Source organism: Azolla caroliniana, unplaced genomic scaffold (genome assembly GCF_043228905.1).
Source record: "Azolla caroliniana isolate FFs.n. ecotype wild unplaced genomic scaffold, voAzoCaro1.0.p SCAF_6, whole genome shotgun sequence".
Lineage (NCBI taxonomy): Eukaryota > Viridiplantae > Streptophyta > Polypodiopsida > Salviniales > Salviniaceae > Azolla > Azolla caroliniana.
This window is the reverse complement of record NW_028230441.1, coordinates 1,675,329-1,694,719: the sequence shown is the minus strand read 5'-3', so window position 1 is coordinate 1,694,719 and position 19,391 is coordinate 1,675,329. Positions and strand designations below refer to the sequence as shown.

The 19,391-nt window shown below is 37.6% G+C and overlaps 1 pseudogene; it reads right to left on the bottom strand.

Moving 5' to 3' along the window:
* Positions 1-777: 777 nt before the first annotated feature.
* Positions 778-2,857, bottom strand: LOC147862469 (amidophosphoribosyltransferase, chloroplastic pseudogene; annotated as a pseudogene).
* Positions 2,858-19,391: the final 16,534 nt, after the last annotated feature.

The following is a 19,391-nucleotide window of genomic DNA, read 5'->3' as shown; positions in this document are numbered from 1 at the left end:
AAGGAGAATTCTTGGTCCAAAGAAGGTAAAGACGAATCGAGTCATGACCTAAACAACAAGCTAAACCTTGGGTAGTATTTGAAAGAAGATATGAATGCCTTGTTATAGAGATGTATACAAGATGTTTTAGTTGCATAGATCATGTATACAATGTTTTGTATATTTGGTTAACAAACTTATATCATATCATTGACCCTTTTCTCATAAAGAACATGACCAAGCTTTTATATCTTTGATTACTACCTGTTACATAAGACTCATAACAAGGTTCTCTATTAACTTTGAAAATTGGAGTGGCATGTATTTCATAGCCAAAACTCACCATTCATTCAATCTGTGCAAGGTCAAGCTTAGAATGGCAGTATTTCACAGAGAACTAAACTATTTGATACCGAGATGGAACTAACTGGTTTCCTTTTAATGCAAACACAAGCAATGCTTGGCATTCAAAAAATAGAATGTTTGATCCTTTCAGTGTAACATCATAGACTCAACACAAGTTCCTCCTGAAATTTGCAATAAAGAAAATGACCAAGGACGAACATTATTGCATATACACGACATTAACATAATCAAGCACCCGAAAGCAAGTACGAACATTTATGATCTCTTGTTGTTTGAGCATTTGTTATATACATTATATTGCAAGCACAATCCTTGCTTTCACATAGAAGAAACAATTTGCCGAACAATCAAATCATAAAACCTAACATGATAATCCGTTTTGATACATTGTTCATTGATCAGAACTAGCATTGCATTTCGATGCAGACACTATTTTGAAATAAAAGGAGCACACTATATGATTTCTATTTGATTGGTAAAACTTCTCAGAAGAGCTATTGCACTCTCCAAGAATACAACTTCTCATAAGAGCTGAGTTAGGTTCCCCAAACAAGTAAAAGCAACTAAAACTGACCCATAGAAAGATTCCTAGAATGTGAGAACTAGGAAATTCCAGCGATTTCTCTATCCCCTGATGTTTGCTCCCATGGAGCCTCTCTATCCCCTGCTGTTTGCTCCCATGGAGCCCTAACAAATCGTGTATCGACAACAACATCGAGGTCATCAATGAGCACATCTGGGATATTGAGACCTTTCTCTTTCAAAAGATCGGTGGGCGGTACTGCATATGAACCCGAAAAGCATGCATCACAAAATGTCGGGGCTTCTTCACCCATCATCCCCCTCAATCTTTCCAGAGGAAGAAATGCCAGAGAATCTGCCCCAATAAACTTCCTTGTTTCTTCCACATTTTTCTTGAATGATATCAGCTCTTCTGTGCTCGGCGTATCAACACCGTAATAACATGACCCTATGATAGGGGGGCTCGCTATCCTCATATGAACCTCGGTGGCACCCACCTCTTTAAGCAACCTGACAATTTTCGATGACGTGGTGCCTCGGACTATGGAATCATCGACAACCACAACTCTCTTGCCCTCGAGAACTGCTTGTACTGGGGAGAGCTTGAGCTTCACCCCAAAGTCACGAATCTTTTGAGATGGCTCAATGAACGTTCGCCCCACATAATGAGACCTTATCAAGCCTTGTTGGAAGGGGACACCAATTTTCGCTGCATAACCGAGGGCCGCGACGACACCTGAATCGGGCACTGCAATGACAACATCACACTCGACTGGCGACACCTCAGCCAAGATTTGTCCGAATGTGTAACGGGACTGGTAAACCGAGCGGCCAAACACGATCGAGTTTGGCATGGAGAAATAGATGTGCTCAAATATGCAGGCCTGTCTCTGGCGCCTGGCAAGGAGGTAGGAAGAGGTCATGCCTTCCTTATCTACCACAACAATCTCACCAGGGTGCACTTCTCGAATATACTCCGCCTCGATTAGGTCAAGCGCGCATGTCTCTGATGCAAACACAATGGCACCATTGCTCCGTCTCCCGATCACGAGGGGGCGGAACCCGTAAGGGTCACGCACAGCTATGAGCTTATCTTCTGATAGGAAAACAAGAGAGTAGGCCCCCTCAATCTTCTCACATGCATGCATGATCCTCAAGAGAAGATGCTGCTCATGCGACTTGGCAATGAGATGGAGAATGACTTCGGTATCAGACGATGTGTTAAAGATGGAACCGCTCTCTTCGAGTTGGATGCGGAGGTGCTTGTAATTGACAAGATTTCCATTATGGGCAATGCTCAGGGACCCGAAGCGGTAGCTACAGACAAAGGGTTGGACATTCTCAACAAGTGAGGAACCTGCTGTGGCGTATCGGACATGCCCAATCGCAGAGGCACCCGGGAGATTCTCGAGCTTCTTGTTGTTGAAAACTTCACTGACTAACCCTAAGCCTACTTCAGAGTGGAGGGTATTTTGATCTGAGGTTACAATCCCGGCCCCTTCTTGGCCTCGGTGTTGTAAAGCATGGAGAGAAAGGTAACATAACCTACCCGCTTCTTCATCCCCATAGATTCCTACCACACCACACTCCTCTCTTAAACTCTGTTCTTCTTCTTCTTCTTCTTCTTCTTCTTCGTTTGCTTCCTTTGGTTTTTGGCTGGCTGCTATTTTAGCCACATGACCCCAGAAAGGGTTCTTTGCCGCCAAAGAAGAAGAGGAAGAGGAAGAAGAGGATGTTGAGTCTTCGCTGTGTGAAGAAGTGAGAGCTATGATACTGTACTGAAGACATCTTCTGAAACGACGACGATTGCGAGAAGAGTTGCGGAGCCAAGGGAGCTTCTTGACAAGAAAGCTTGAAGAGAAAGAGATGGTGCAGTCTATGGGGGAGGAAGCGATGACAGAATCCATCCTCATTGTTGTTGCTGCTGCTGCTGTTGTGGTGGTGATGGCCGCCATAGCTATGATGCAGGGAGAGAAAGAGGAGTGGAACACAGATAGAGAGACAGAGAGAAAAGAAGGGTTTGTCAGTATACCTCAATAAAGAAAGGGGAAGAGAAACAGGGGAGAAGAGTGAGAAACAGGGGAGGGGGGGAGAACATGAACCAAAAATGAAGAGGAATAATGCGCACACACATATATGCATTATATACAATGAAACATACATGCATATTTAACAAAGACATATACATACAAATTATCCGCCGTTGGCATTCCTACACCATGTCTTTCGATCGTAGCGGCCCCAGCTAAAAGATACTCTTGGCCCTCCGCCCGATTGCTAGTCTCCTTGACTCGGAGTATATTCATGTGTGCCCTGTTCTGATCTTGATGGGCCAAATTTGGCCTTAGAAGACGTTAATATATATATATATATATCTTCTCTCTCTCTCTCTTGTCTCTCCCTTTGCTTTGAGTGATGTTATGGTATATGGTCGAAAGACATCAGAAATAGAGAGAATCGTACCAAAGCCTTTGTTTGGAGACTCTTACATGATAGGAAATGTGTTATCGTTTTAGATCGTAGGAGTGTTTACCTAAAAGATACGACATTCTTTGAAGCTGAAGATCCAACCCAAAGGAGTACAAAGGCTAAAGACAGTGCATTCCGAAAAGGAACTCAAAATCCATAGCAAGCGATGACCTATGGGACTACCTCAAGTTTGAAAATCATGTCTTGGAAATGTCGAGGATATCCACGTAATAAGGGGTTGAGATTAAGTCATATCGCTTATGATAAAGATATTATGTTTCTGGCTAAAATTTGGGAGCATGAAGCCAAAGGTATTGCTAATATTGATGGTTATATCATAAAATCGTTATGACCTCATATTAGAAGTAATGTTGGGCGAGCAAGATTTGTGTGTGTTTATCTTGAGGGTTTGGAAAACTACATAAGAGTATGTTAAGTGTGATGAACACAAAAGATATATGTGTATGGAAGTAACACTCGTAAAGATCAACTTGATTTGGCATGTTGTTAGATTCCTCATAAAGCATCCAAGTACTATCGTTTATATGAGCTAGATTGTGATGATCCTTTGTTTGGTGTGTGTGTTAACATTTTTACATATGACAAGGTTGGAAAAGTGGTAGTTTGTGGGAGATTTTAGTGCTAGAGTTAGAACTTATCAAGATGTAAACATTGATGACAATGTACATCACTCAAAAAATTGTATAATGTCAAATCATGGTAGGCTTCTTGCGCTCAAGCATAATTGCACAAACTTGAAGATACTCAATGGTACCATGGTTTTCCGACGACAAATCCCAACCTCTGGAGGAGGAAGTGTAGTTGACTATGTAGTGGTGGAAGAATGTGACTTATCCATGGTGTCTCATCCATAATTGGCCCATTGTCACTAGACTTGGACCACAAACCTTTATACTTGCACAATGCAACAAAAAACTTGCACATTGTCCAATGCATTACATGACAAAAGGAAAAAAGTAACATTCGGCAACCTTGCGATCAAAAGGCTAATCTATATGAAATGAACCCTTCCCGTAGTAAAGATGTGAACAAATTGGGAGCAATTGAAGGATGTCAACATGAAGGTAGGATATTAATCGTTCATTTGTAGGTTGACATTGAATGCTAAGTTTCTATGGAATGCTTCGTGTTACGGGCATGACCATATAATATATTGTGGTGAGAATGTACCGTAGTATTCTATACACGTTGTCGTGAAGATTTCCAGCTATGGTGAGAAAACTGGATGGAACGGGCAAAGTTGGCAATCTGCACCGTGTGCACATGTACATTCGAAAATGTGTATAAAATAAAAGGGAGTTATCGAGGAATGAGTGTGAACATGAGGATGTTTAACGTGCCCCTACAAAAATCATGGCAAGCTATCTCCTTTGAAAAAGAGGAATATATGTCCCACATTGTAACGTCCTTCCCTCCTTGGACTATAAAACAAGGGAGGGGTCTCTTGTAAAGGGGTTGCCCATTTTGAGTTAGGAGGGTATACCACTTAGATCTAGGGTATGAGAGTTTTCTCTTCTTCTTATTTCCCTTAGGGTTTCTACTTTGGTCATCTTCACCCTATTTCGTTTTAGGGTTTCATTTTAGGTCTTCTTCTTCTTGTGGGTTTTGGTTCCTTCTTCTTGAGTGGAGGTTTAGTGTTCCATTTTGGTTCTTCATCTTGTGAGAGTTCGTGGGAGATTTAGGGTTTCGGTTTTCTTCGTGTGAGAGTTTGGCTTTGGTTTGGGGTTTCTACAACGACGACGCTTCGGTATTCCGGTGGCAGCACTTGGTGGTTTGGCTTCCTCTCCTCGATGGAGAGTGTTTCGTGTGGCGGCCAGTTCGAGAAGGGAGGATGGTGTGACATGGGAACACTCCACAATCTTCAGGGCATGACCAACAGTGGACATTGCGGTCTTGACCACCCACTTGACTCGCCTTCGCCAGTTCCCATTTCTTAACTCGTTGTATTTAGTCGATTGTTTTGTAATAACCATTAGATTCATGGGTTGTAAGTCGATTCGTTGTAAAACATTTGTAGCATATATATATTCATGTATAATCCTCTTTGTTTTCACCTATTTGAGTTGAGTTCTTGTTCACGGTCAATCGTCTTACCGATCCAAGCCGATCCATCCAGAAACCGATCTGGACCAATCCGGCTGGGAACCAGACCGAACCAATTCAACCGGAAACTAACGCGAGCGAAAAACCAAAGGGTCAAGGCTCGTTGAGAGCGAGACCTCCACCATCCGACTACCTAGTTCATGACCCTCGTGGTCCCGCCCAAGTCGACATGTACGCGCGAATAACCGCGACAACGTGGATAAAGTGTGAGGGTTAAACGAGAGTGTAAAGAAGGGGAGGATTGCTTTTAATACTCAAGGTTGAGAAAACCCATTAGGCCAAGTGTGAACTTGCTTGAGGGCCTTAGGTTTGGCTATAAATATGAGGGCTAGCTACCCTCATCGGGGGTGGTCGGGTGGCGATCCGAGCGAAGGGATCGAGACATACTCGAGCCTCGATCGGCGTCCCATACCACCGTCGTGGCGTCGAGTCGTACCTGGTGTTGGCACGCTCGCTACAAGAGTTGACCCACCACAAGAATGGAGTTTCCACGTAGTCAAGAGATGATGAAATGAGGGTAGCTAGGCCTCATATTTATAGCGAGACCCAAGGCCCCCATGCAAGTTCACACTTGGCCTAATGGGTTGTCTCAACCCTGAGGATTAAAAGTAATCCTCCCCTTCTTTACACTCCCGTTTAACCCTCACACTTTATCCACGTGTATAGAATACTACGATACATTCTCACCACAGATATTATATGGTCATGCCCGTAACACTTGGTTTGATGAAAAATGCAAGGCTCCTATAAAAAATGTTCAATTATCATAAAAGATATAAATGAAAATGTTGTAACATTATATAATACTGAAGAATGGCGAGGAGAAAGAAGATATAATATTATCAAATGCAAAAAAGGAAGAAAACGCAAATGTTTAAACTCCAATCAAAGTTGGGATGGAGATAATTCAAAGGGTAAAAAGAAGATATTATGGGAGAACTCACTGATGAAGAGATGGGACAATGTGAACATAATCTTTGTATGCATGATGGGATAATGTATATGGCATTGAATATGGAAACACCATATAATTCATGTGTGTCTATCGAAGGTGTTAATAGAGAAACAAGAATGATTTCTAATGGCAAAGTGGTGGATGCAACTTTAATGACAAGTGATGTCTTGGAATGGGCAAGACTAAACTCGCCAAAGGATAATAATTAGGGAAAAGTACCAGGATACCCCAGGAAGTTCCTCTATTTACCAGAATGCCCCTAGAAGTTCCAAATTTACCAAACTACCCTTATGTCCAAAAAAATACACTTTATAAAGTAATTATACACTCAAATCTACAAACCCTATTTACCAAAGATGGAAGAAATGGACCCGAACTAGCCCTATTTACCAAAGATTTGAGTGTATAATTACTTTATAAAGTGTAATTTTTTGGACATAGGGGTAGTTTGGTAAATTTGGAACTTCCAGGGGCATTCTAGTAAATAGACGAACTTCCTGGGGTATCCTAGTACTTTTCCCTAATAATTATCATATATCAAGTTATCAAGCAAGGATTTAGATTGGCTCGTGAATTGGATTAAACCAATCATTAAAGAAGGCGATAAAATTTTGTTATCCAACTATGGAATTATCATGGTTAGCTTGCATATGACCAAGTTAAATAACATTATCATGCAACATTTGGTTAGCTCACGGGTTGAACATCATCACAAACAAGGACTTGGTCAAGCAAGCTTTAACACCCCATTGTCAATCATTTAGTTACACTATGACTAATTATGTAACAAAGTAGACTTCAAGGGATGATGTTATATACGGTGAAAAGCTTCAAATATCTTGGTATTATTGTCCCATTGACATATATGTGGAATGTAAGTGATCACTCTAGACTTCAAGTGTGTTGGAAATTGGAATAGTTATTATATGTTTAAGAATCAATGTAAACAATACCTTTGATGAGAAGTCATATTGGTGGTATTCAATTGGATGGCGGTCCAAATGTTGCTTCATAGAGTGAAAGTGTGGGGTGACACTATCACACTTAGTGCATGGAGTGAAATTGAGAAAATCAAAAAAATGTTCGTAAATAGAAAATTGGTGGTAAAATTCCCAACATCATATCATGTCATGCTATTAGAAACACGTGCTTGGCCATATAGGTACTGCCAATGCAAAAAGTATACAAGTATATCACAAAGTCATGAATATGTCTAATTATAGATTGCCAAAACTTGCTTGGAGCATAGGATGCAAGGCACAAAAAACTAATTAGGGCAAAATCCTCTCGTCTACCTAGGTGTTTGACATTATGAAATGGTTCAAGAGATGGGGATTGAAATATCTATTGGGGCTATTAGGTGATGTTACGAAGCATGTGAACATTGACGATAGATTACTAGAGGCACACTAAGGATGAACTAGCAAGATGGGGACTGAATATTAAGTTGCAAATGCTAGCCCCCAATACTTTGTAAAAATGTGAGGACATATCCAACCACATCTTACTAACCCTTTGAGCCTTTTCTCTCATAGATCCTTAATACTTCTCTGAACTTGTTCACACGTGTTAGTTGTTCAGGTAGCATCATGATGTCATCAATTGTTAAGCCCTTGTTGTACAACACACATCCTACAAAGACATCAACATCGACAAAGGCACCAAAGGCCAATGTAAAAACAAGAAAATGGGGACTAGAGTTAAGTTGCTCTAGAGCTTTTGTCAAAGGCCACCTTAATGTGAAACCAAACAAGCCCTTTGTAAAAAGCTATAAAATTCACTTTTTCAAACTTGTCTTCTCAATCTTTAGTTTAAAAACAAAAAAGGCTCGTCTTAAAATCTAGGCTAAAGCTCTTGCTTTTTCTCTGTCTCTCATCTCTTTGTAAGATGAGTGATTAGGGCTAAATTTTATTTATCTAAACCCCATTGTATGTGGTGTAGCTTATACCTTTACTACTAGACGCATGATTTTTGCTCATGTGTGCAACTCTTTGGTGAGTGTTCACTAGCATAAGTATCACAACTTAAACCCATTAATGTATTGGCGACTTTGTAGTAAGATTAGAATTGCTAGGAGAGTTGAGTTGGATTCGGTTTATCGAGGCTAATGGCTTTGGAGCAAGTGACAACCACCATCACCAGGTTCACCACCCAAAAGGTATAATGTGACCCAAACCACTCAACGAACAATATTGGTATTGACACAAAACTCCACTGATCCAAAGATGTGCACCTTGAGACAACACATCAATCCTTAGTTCACCATCGTAGATACCAATATTTTCAAAGAAATAACACAATATCTCTACTCAAGGTTGAGTTGCTTAATCTATGCCTTTTAAGAACATGAATTTTTGAATGACCATTTGATCTTCCAATTTCCAAATTGGGTAAGGTCTTTTGCCCTAAGGTCTTTCCAAATCGGGTAAGACACCATAATAGATAAGTCATGTAGAGCATCTATGTTAATAATATGTATAGTATACATGTAAGTGATATAGATACATATGGATTAAATGCTATTTTACAAGCTTATGCTATATTGGGTTACCCCAAACCCTCAAGTGTAGATCTAACTATTAAAAAGTAGAAGTAGGTTGAAAGTTCAAGTCAATAAAAAATTAGACAACCGAAAGCAATCCTTTAAAAAAATGAAATTTTGAAAGAATGGCGCCAAGCTTTTAAAGCTTTGTTGCACATATGCTACTTTGCTACACATTGGTCCCTATATATGATGTGCTATAGTTCATTCAATTTGTGGTTCAAGTTGCATGTCTTACTCTTTGAATAAAGATGAAGTCTATAGAGCCCTCAGCCAATACTAAGGTTCACTATTAGGCATGGATGTCGAGTTCAAACTACATAACTCGATTATGGAATATGTAAGGGTTCCTATTTATTTTATGACATGCAAAGATTATGAACAATTTTTTTTAAGGATATTCACTACTACAAATACTTAGAAGCTTTACAAAGGGAACGACGAGCAAATAATTTTCCTGCAATAAGGATTTGCAAGTTAAATGATTGATGACATTGGAGGGTCACTCCATGCCAAAACTCTTGTCATACCTAGCAACAAGTCTAGCAATATAAATGAGTTCTCGAAATATGGACCTCAAATGTAGAATTGGACCCAGTTAAATAATAGGCCTTAATCATTATTGGTATGATCTATACAATAGATTCATTACATGGCAATCTAATAGCCATCAAGCAACATGTAATGACTAAACCCTTTGCCTTATTATTATTTATCCTAATATTTCTAGTAATTTGCACATCAAGTACCCCACAATGTGCATGCATGTTTGGTATGATTATTTTGAGCTAAGAAACTAACCTCAACTGTAATTGGAACCATTATTGTACATACTAGGTGGTGAATAATCTTAAATAATCAGGTAATATCTCTCATTAGATTGTGTTCTTGCACATTGGTTCAAGGTCACGTCACAAAATGTGCGGAATCCACAATATATTACTTTTGATCTAAGGCTACTATTAATTGAATGTACTCAAATGATTTGAAAATTTTATTTTGTTCACACCATATGTCCCATCAAGTCTTGCCGTCCACTTAGGTTAAACTCAACAAATATATGACACTACACTAGTTCATGAAGGCTAGAGATGATGTTTATTTCATGAAAAGGATGCTTTGGTCTCATTATACCTCTTCTTCATTGATCATGGTTAGGTATATCACACATTTGATTTTGACTCATGGTTCTTGTTAAACGTGGTTATACTTATGCTTGTAATGGTCCAACTTCAAAGACATTGTGAATTATCTCAAATTATCACGGTGGTTCAAGGTGGCAATCATGAATACATGATTTATTTATAGCAATAATTGAATTTCATAAGCGAAGCATCGACTATTGTTACATTTGTTTATTTCCGGTTGCTGTTTTTAAATGGTTGACCATAATGATATGCACGTCTCTTGAATTTTTTATTATTTTAAAGGTAGAATGAGTCTTTCAACATTGGAGAACAATAATCACATAAATATGAGACACGATTTAGATTTGTACACCGATTTCTTATAGTGAAAGTTGACACGACACCAAAGAAGGAAGAAGAAAATAACAAGATTGATTGTTGCTAGAATATAAGACAATGTTTGTACTCGTGGTCAAATGTATAGCACACCAATTTGTACCATGCATATATTAGACACATTGTAAACATTTGAATTGAAAAGGTTGCCACATTATGCTGTGTGTGAGAAATCACAATGGATTAAACATTGATATGAAGACGTGGAAGGATTGATTTAAATGTGTTAAATGTATATGTCATGAAGAATTGAAATAGCATGTTGTAAGAAAGTTTTTTTGTTGGGTCATTATGTGTTTGCTCTTGAATAAGATCAAGGTTTTTATGGAAATTCTTCAAATATTCAATTCTTGTATGATCTTATCTAAGCTCCATTGTTTGAAATCTATTCAGTGGTATCCTATTTTATTGCAATCAATCGTCCAACTTCCATCTAATGTAATTGTCATTATATTTGTACCCGCAAAAAAATCCATGACGTCATAAGTATGGATTATGATTAAGAAAAGATTTCGTAACTTAGGAATAAACAAAGTCAATTGTTTTGAGCCTTTACTTTTGTGATACTTCAAAGCCCCACAACAACAAAATAATGGTTTCCCCCTCTCATTGTGATCCAATCTTTCAACCCTGTATTCTAATACCACATAGATTCTTGGCTCCCACGCAATAAACTTTTCACAATTCAAAAGATTCTTGTGGTGGCTATATTGATTTAATCTCCCACACATGTATGTATGGAGGGTATTAGATCATATATTTTCCATGTCATCAACTATTATGTACATACACCTTATCTTACATATTTACTTTTGGACACCTTTGTTTTGTAGCCAATATTGTTCATTTGTACTTGCACACCTTTTTCATGAAATCTAGCTAAATTCATATCACCTATATTTGAAGTTTTGATATGTTTTCTTTATCGTGTACACGTGGATACACTACTCCCTTTACTTTTAAATTGGCGTACTTTAATTAGCTACCTTGTTCTAGTTAAAGAGTGTTATCTTCTAGTTTTTCTTGTATTCTTATGATCTTTATTATGTCACCTCTTGTTCAACAATCTTTGGTCAAAAGAATTTTGGGCAATTAAGATCACATACAACAAACTAAATGGTACATGTACAAAAGCTATCGAAGTGTCTAATAGCCACATATACATAAGTCTTAAAAATTTTACGCCGAACTAAAAGATGTGGCATAGAACAACTACCTTGTCATAAACCTACTCGATATCTATGGTTGTTCACTACTTCATGCATATACACACAAATAAATTATTTCTCCACTAGAAAGTAATTCTCCATTATCTAGCTTCAAGAAGTGTTGGGAGTCATTAGTCTCTATGATTCAGTTTTTGTACATCTGGATTTTGTTAGATGTGTTTTTACTATCCTCGAATCTGTTCATATCTTGATCCACTGACATCAACAAGTTCTTAATATTTTGTGAACAACTTGAAACAAATGCATTTTCCAATAAGAAAACACTTTATTCCTTTTCTTCATTTGCATTAGTTACATCAATTTTAGATCATTCTTCAACCTCAAACATGAGACATTTCTCTCTTGCATTACAATAATATCTTTGAGTGATCAAGAAGAAAAATATGATACCTATCTTGCCTATTTTGATAATGCTAGCGGGTAGACCTCATAACACTCTTGAGGTGCAAAGCATGATTAAAGTCAACAATAGTCATGTCTCAGAATTTCTTATTCAAACTTTGAAGAAATTTTCAAATGTTTGACCCACACTCTATATTCCCACACAAATGAATTATCGTGACAAACAAGTCAAAAAAAGTGTTTGATCGAGTTATTGTTTGCACAATCCTAGATGAACACAACAAAGCTCTCCTTTTGGATAAAAGTTAGGTGTATCTAAAGGGTATAAGTTTCTTACATCAAAAGAGCAAGAACGTAAAAGCAAGCATATGCATTATTTATTTATTTTTTCACAAAACAATTACTACTTCCATTAGTTAAGACAATGTACATAGGATAATTTAGAACTCATATGTTACTACTTCATTCGATGAGCACAGTATTACTCAACCGAATCCCCTCAACATGAGCCTCACACAACCCACATTCCGCATAGACATCCTCCAATCTCTTCACGTTTCAGCACCCACCTCTATGTTTGGTACCCTCGGAGAAAACAACCACGGGGTTTAGGGATGCTCCTTTGATTTGAAGCCTAATTTGGAAGATGAAAGGGGAGAAGACTCATCCTTGAAGACGTTTTGTAACAGGGAAACAATGTGTATGTGGTACCTTACATCTGTAAACGAGGCTAAGGGAATGCAAACATTGTGGAAGAGCTCCCCGATACAAGGGGAGTTTATGGAACTTGTTCTAGATGTTTTGGAGGGTGCACGATCTAGTGCTAAAACCTGGTTGGTTCCAATTCCATTGTGGTGAATTACCGAAGGAAAAAAACTAGAAAATAAGAATGGAGTGGGAAAGTATATGGAGTATGATGGCGACATATTTGTCAAGCAAGGGAGAATCCCCCTTGGCTCTTCCTTTGAACCCAAGTTAATGAGAATTTGTTCTTGGAATGTGCAGGGACTTGGTGGGTCACAATATCAACTCGAGAAGCGAATTTTTAGGAGGGAATTTGAAGTTGTTGGCTTATGTAGAACGATTGATATTTTGGTCTTACAATAGCATCACATTGGAGAGAAAGAACAAAACTTTTCAAAGTCCCGTTGCTAGGGGATTGGTACACATTGTGGGATCTAGCTCACGGTGTGTTAGAGAGGAGAGGTGGAGTCTGTATTTCGGTGAGGAAATCGCTTGATATCCCCATTCTAGATCATGGCATACTGATAGAAGGAAGGGTCATGTTCTGCCACTTGGAATGAAGGAATGTAAAATTTGGGGTGTTGGATGTCTATGCATCAAATAGTAGTAGTGAGAGAACCTCATTTTGGAGTGCGTTGGCAAACAAAATTCCCTCCTTCGACAACTGGATAGTGGCAGGAGATTTTAACATGACAGAGAGAACGAAAGATTGTCTAGGCCCGACTCACTCGAACTTGTTACAAGGGGAAGACCTTAGAGCATGGAGTTTCTTCATTGCTATGCTTGGAATCAAAGATTCATGGTATTCTAGTATGGTGGTTGAGGCGAATTCCTTGAGGTTTTCACGATTTGGTTGGAAGGAGAGTAAAGGATGCGACTCTAAATTGGACCACATCTATGTGAGCCCCAGAATAGAGGATTGGAACGGCTACACATCCATTCTAGCTGGGTTTACCTACTCCAATCACCTTCCAGTGTCCCTGACTCTTGATCCTATTTATACGAAGAAGAGTGAGTGCAATTTGAGGATTCCTCCAAATATTTTTGGTATCTAGAAGGTTAAGGATGTAGTGAATAAAATCTGGGCATAGATTGACATATTCGCATTCGTGGGGTTTCCCATTCGAATGCAAACGAATATGAATGGGTGGTCAAGTATTCGTTTGACATTAAAAATAGCACTTGAAAGTTCACAGTAATCATATTTATGTTTTAAAAATTAATTAATTAATTAGTTAATTAAAATAAGTTTCATGAAGGCGGACACTACAATCTATTAATGAATAATTGTTCTTTTTTTAGTGAAATAAATTTATTTAAATAAAAAATTAATTAATTAATTTTTATATATTTATTTTGCAAAACGAATGGTTTTATAATATTCTTGGGACAATTTCGTATTCTCGAATGTTACGAATATCACGAATATCACACATGTGTCTATCTATGCATCTATGCGACATCTCCATCATCCGACGATTCGATATAGGTAATGGAGGAAAAGATTATTAATTCTTCACATGTTCTTCAAAAAGCGGCTAGAGAGGAGCTGGTAAGGTGTCAATACCAGTTGCAACGCCTGAGGAAGGCAGTCATCCGAGCTCAAAAGCTTACACAAGTGGATCCACATTGTTCTTGAGCGAAAGATAGACTGCAGGAAGCCACAAAGGTAATGCTAGAGATTAGGAAACAACGTGAGCAATTCCCCTTCAGAAAGTCGGCAACATAGTGGGTTGTCAATGGAGATAAAGTTAACATGGAGTTTTTTCTTACCAAGGCTTCGAAACTAAGGGGAAAGCATATTCTAAGTCTCAAGCGGGAGGATGATTCGTTGGCAACTGACCAAGATGAAATCTTGCAAATGGAAACTAAGTATTACAAAGACCTTTTAGCTCCAACGTTCACAGAAGCCCCACCAATTAACTTGATGCTTGAAGACCAGGATTGGAGAGGTAGCCAAAACACAGTTGTCAAAGACCATAGAGAAGGAAGAGATTGTGGCGGGGCTAGACATGATTCACAATAGGGCTTGCCTTGGAGTTGACGACCTTCCCAAAGTCTTCTTTGAGGAATTTTGGGAGCAAATTTTTCCCAGTTTGGAAACTAGATTACAAGAGATGTGGAGAACGGGAAGGATGCCGAGTAGCTTCAATGAAGGATTGATATACCTGATTCCTAAGTCGGAGAATGTGTCGTACGAGATTAGACAGTGGAGGCCCATCACAATTTAAAATCTCATTTATAAAAAAATTGCTAACATACTAGTGTAGAGAGTAAAGCCCTTTCTAGGAGATATCATCCAGACCAATCAAATCGGTTTCATGGAGCATCGTTCTATTATGGACAACATGATTTTGTTTAAGGAGGTTGTTGCGACGGCGAGGGAGACCAAGCAAAACTTAGCCTATCTGATGCTTGACTTCGAGATCGCCTATGATCGAGTGCAATGGTATTTCCATGAAGAAGTGATGAAGGTGATTGAGCTACCGTGGGAATGGAGATGTGCTACTCAAGCCTTATATAGGAATGGTTCAAGGTGTTGATTCCAAGGAAGAAAGGAGCTAGAATCTCTCTAACTAGATCCATCAGGCAAGGTTGTCCTCTCGCCCCCTTTCTATTCCTCTTTATTACTGAAGCAATGTCTACCTTTTTGAATAGTCAAGCAACAACTTTACATGGTCTTTCAAGCCCTAAAAAAAGGAAGTCCTTGCTCGACTCGGTGTTCACGGACGATACGATGCTATATTTCCAAGGTAATGAAACAAATCTTGAGAGGGCCCAGATCGCTATTGATCTCTTTTGCAAAGCATCAGAGGCCTCCATCAATTGGAATAAGTCCAAGGGTTTCTGGATTAGTTCGGAGGTAGAGCCGGTATGGAAACCAAATGCTAAATTCAGATGGATTGCAAAAGGGGAAGGCACTAGATATCTGGGAATGTGGATTGGTGTAGATATCGACAAAAGAATACAGTCGAAACAAATTCAAAGTAAAAGTTGCTACAAAATCTCCATCTGGTCAGGGATGAATTTATCATTAGCTGGTAGGACCATAGTAGCTAACCATGTGCTATTGTCTACGCTATGGCATATGGTCTCAGTGTGGATGTTTGACAAGCATGCTATTCGTATTGTTAAAACATGTACTCGGGGTTTTCTATGGGCTGGGAATAGGAATGACAACGCGGCAGCTAAAGTAGCATGGTCTACACAAGCATATGCATTTAGGAAAATAATTCAAAACGTGTAGCAAATGATGATGACTTATGAAACTACACATACTTCAGGAAATCTTGTTTTGGAATTTTAGAGGATCTCGACTAAGTGATATAGGTCAAGGTATTAATATTATATTTTTCACTAAAACTCGGAAGCGTGAGGCAAAACACAAACTTAAGATAGATGACTACTTCAAAAAATTAATATGGCCTTAGTCAAAAGGGAATATTGAATATGCATGTACAATAAATATTTACATGAGATCTTAGATAATTAAATAAAAGTATCTAAATATGACGATTACTTTGGGGAAGACAAGTTCTACGTAGCCATAAGCAAAATTCATTATAAAGAGTTAAACCATTATAGTAGAATTTCCTTGGAACATGACAATCTTTTCACAAACTTAATTCAATACATACTTTCTTTAAGAAGTTTGGTAAAGTGTTGATTATCCATGATTTTAATTCTATAGTAGGAAAATAACAAAATATGGAGATCTAGGAAGAAAACATAGTAGCTGGTTATTTATTATGTGACTCAAAGGATTGTACTATGAGGATTGTGGAAGGATTCTTAAAATATTGTTAACTTCACAAACTTGATTAAAGAATGAAGCGATGTTAGAGATTGCAAAAGCCATATAGGAATGATAGAGTGGCTTGTAATTCATACATTAATATTGAAACGCCTTGTAATTCATACATTAATATTGAGAATGTTAATAAAGGAACAAAAAATATGACAAATACGAATAGCCTTCATCCAACAATGGTCGTCCTCTCCCTTTCTTGAGTCAGTGGGCATCCACATAAGATGGAACCATAGTATGAACCATGCGAACCATTCGTGCATTCGTGCTCGAGAATGATTCAATCATTCGAGAAGGGTAAACACCCTCAAAGAATGATAAATACCATACTTTTGGTTAAACTATTTACTATAAGATAAATATTTTTTCAAGGTAAAAAAAAATTTAAAAATTGCAAAAAAAAAACACATTACCTTCTTAATAATAATATGCATTTTTTCGTAAACTCTAATAACAACTATCCAAAATCCTACTCTTCAAAAAAAATCTCAATGAGGTGTTAATCAAAACGAAGATTCCTAATCTTCATTCAAGGTGATATCATCATCATCAAAATCATCATCCTCATCCTCATCTTGTGCATTATCATCAATATAAGCCATCACATTGGTGAGGCTCTCATTTTCATCAACTTGTTGTGCTTCTTGTTCACTTTGCAACACTAATAACCGTTCTTCATCATTTTCTTTCTCAATCATTTCAATAGTAATCTCAATAGGATTGAAACATCTTTCTTTAATCTTCTTAAGAATACGAAGATTTGTGTGCAAAAAAACCAATTTTTGCACATGATTTGAACTCAATCTATTTCTCCTTTTAGTATGTATTAATGAAAATGTACTCCAATTCCTTTCACAAGACAATGCACTTGTACCTTGAGATAATATTCTAATTGCAAGTTTCGTCAAATTGGGAGTGCTTGCCCCAAAAGTTTCCCACCATTTGATTGGTGTGCTTAATCGATTAGCATCCTTTGCAAATGGAACTTGAAATTTCATGTCTAATCATCTCTTAAATTTCATGCTTGAAATTTCAGAAATTTCAGGCATGAAATTTCAGAGATGATCAGACATGAAATTTCAGACATTTCATTTTGGAAATTTCAGACATGAAATCTCTGAAATTTCATGGCTGAAATCTCTGAAATTTCATGGCTGAAATCTCTGAAATTTCATGGCTGAAATTTCTGAAATTTCATGGCTGAAATTTCTGAAATTTCATGGCTGAAATTTCTGAAATTTCGTTTTGGAAATTTAAACCCTAATAGCGATTATTAAACCTAAATTCTAATCATACCTGAATGTCGTGAGTCGTTGAAACTTGGTAAGCAGTGTGCACTGTGTAGATCGTTGGAGGCTAGGTAGGAGAGGAGAGGAGAGCGTAACGTTACGTCCAGAGAAGAAGAGGGAAAAAGAGGGAAAAAACGAAAAAAAAAATGAAAAAAAATGAAAAAAAAAAACACACGAACTTTTTAATATCATTCGTGTTCGTTTCCAACGTAGGAAAACGAATGATAAGCCTGACGAACACGAATTTTACGTACTATGGATGGAACTATCCTGTCCCTACAGGGATTTGTACATAATCTTGTAAAATTTTATAACTAATGGAAGGAGTTTTTTTTTTTTTTTTGGGGGGGGGGAATAAAAATATGACTCTCATTACAAGTGAATTGAGCTCTTAAAATGGACAATGCCACATAATTATTATATGTTGACTATATAGATCAAGCAATTAAACAAGGTTTGCCGAATGATTAGCTTATCAGTGGGATTAAGCCAATTTCCAAATCAAGAGATTAGAATCAAGTATCAAATTATCAACTATCATGGCGAGCTTAATTACTACTAAACTATATAGCACTATCATGGAGCAAAGGATAAGTGCATGGGTTGAAATTAGAAACAAAAAAGCATTTGGCAAGTTGGTTTTAGACCAAAACACACACTCTATTATTGTTTTTTTATTTCAAATAAGCTTTTGACAGTATACCAAGCATTGAGGTTTGGAATCAAATGGTAGGAATAAGCATGCCATTAGAGTATTTAATCGCCATTGTACAATTGTATGAGCAAGCTAGATGCCAACTAGAAGCTGATGATGAATTCTCAGAATATTTTTTTAAGTAACATGGGGTTAGTAAGAATGTCCACTATCACCAAAATTGGAAGAAGTGGTGAATAAAGTTGCAAGAGAAGAAGAAATAGATGCTCCAAAACTTACATGTTATCTTATTGCTTTTAAATGCGGATGATGTGGTTCCCTTTTCATATAATGTTGATGATATTCAACGTTTACTTGGAGCAATTAAAAGCATTTCGCCAAAGTAGTGGACTAATTATGAATGTGGATAAAACAAAAATGACATAAATGCAAACTGTCCAACCTGACTAATACCCTATGTGTGAAAAGCGTAGTATATCAGTTATTAATGAACCTGCCTCAAATAAATCTAGTTTATGCTTTTAAGTCTAAGCATCAAGTTGGTTGGAAAACTTATTATATGTTAGCCTGAATCAAAGTGATACCCATGGATTCCTACATTTGCTTGAAATGTTGGATATAAACTAAAAATGAATCACAAGAGAGAAAATCAGAGATTACTACATGTGCTTGAATGTGGAATATAAACTAAAACGGAATCACAAGAGAGAAATTCTCTCATCTACTTGGGTAGTTTATATCACAAAATATTTCAAAAGATGGGGTGCGGAAGGTCTCTTAGAGCTTTCAAGTGATACTATGAAATATGTAGTTATTCAAAAAATGTTAATGGAACCAACCAATA